Raw genomic sequence first — 1,676 nt, 5'->3', positions numbered from 1 at the left:
TGAAAATGGCATCTACAAAATAAATAAATAAATAAAAAAAGATGACAACAAATAGCACAATTTAAATATTTCCTCTACCCCTAAGATTGAAAAATAAATAGATAATAAATAAATAAATAAATACATAAATAAATAAATAAATATTTCCTCTACCCCTAAGATTGGATACATGCCATACAGGAAGTTTTATCTCAGTACTTCTGCTTAACAGTATAATAGAGATTCAAGACAATATAGTAAATAAATAAAGAATAAATAGATTGAAAAAAGAAGAAATAAAAATGGTCCTTTTTCACAAACAACACAATTTCTTATGTAGATATTTTAAAATAATTTACAAATAAATGACTAATAAGGAAATTTTAGCAAAGATGCAAGATACAATTAATGTAAAATGTCAATTGGATTTTTATCTCCTACCAAAAAAAGTCTCTGAATGTGAAATTAAGAAAGCACTCTTATTCACAATGACATAAAAAATAATAAAATATTTAAGAACAATTTCAACAAAAAAGTATAAGACAGGTACACCGAAAACTACAAAACACTCCTGAGGGAAATTAGGTATCTCTAAGTGAATGGAGAAGTATATCAAGCTCATTGATTGGAAGAATAAATATTGATAGTATGGCAATTTTTTCAAACCAATCTGCAAAATCAGTGAAATTCCTATTGAAATCCTTATTTTGTAAATTAGCAAGCTGATGATAACATTTATTTAGACAAGCAAAGGATAGCTACGGCACTATTTTAAAAATAAGTACAAAACTGAAAGACTATCTGAATTCAAAACTTACTCGAAAACTAAATTAAATCTTACTAATAAAGTATAATATTTTCATAAAGATAAACATATAAATCAATGGAAAATAATAGAAAGTCCAGAAAAACACCAGCATGTTTTTGGTCAGCTGATTTAGGGTAAAAAGTGCCAGAAGATTCAATGAAAAGAGGTCAGCTTCTCAACAAACAATGAGGAAACAACTGGGTGTCCCAAAACATACATACATTTAGTATAATTGAATTAACTTAGATCCTTACCTCACACCATGCAAGAAAACAAAAACAAAAGCAAACAAAAAAATCTAAAAATGAGCAACAGACCTATACACTATATACAAAAACTAAAATTATAAAACTAATAGAGAAAATGCAGGAAAATTTTGCGTGGTCTTAAATTAGGCAAAGGTTACTTATACATGACATCAGATGTATAATTCACAAGAGACAACATTAAAAGTGCAACTTTATCATAATTAAAAACTGACTTCTCTGGGGGCACCAGCAGTGTATGAGGGCTCCTCATTATAGTATTATCATTTTGCTGAAGACTAAAAAAGAAAAGGATATTTTCATATACTTATTGTCCATTGGATTTTTGTTTTTAAAATAAAGTTTCTCCCTCCTTTGTAGGGACTGCTTGACGGGAGCAAGCAGTTCAAGGACTATTAGCTGATGGATGTGTCACACTTTAAGTAGAAGTGTTTTAGGGAATAAGTCTTCTCTCTTTTCTTTACTCTTAGGTATTAACTCCATCTGTTATTATTCACTATAATTTCTCTGATGCTGTCAAAAAAGTTTTTTTTAATAGTTTGCCAAGTTTTTCTATTTCTTCTCAGTAGGAATCTATTAGTCTAATTTACCTAGACCTCCTTTAATAGAAACAGAACATACAA

This window comes from Vulpes lagopus, unplaced genomic scaffold (genome assembly GCF_018345385.1).
Source record: "Vulpes lagopus strain Blue_001 unplaced genomic scaffold, ASM1834538v1 ctg175, whole genome shotgun sequence".
NCBI classification, from domain to species: Eukaryota; Metazoa; Chordata; class Mammalia; order Carnivora; family Canidae; genus Vulpes; species Vulpes lagopus.
The sequence above is the reverse complement of the archived record's forward strand: the minus strand, read 5'-3'. Positions refer to the sequence as shown.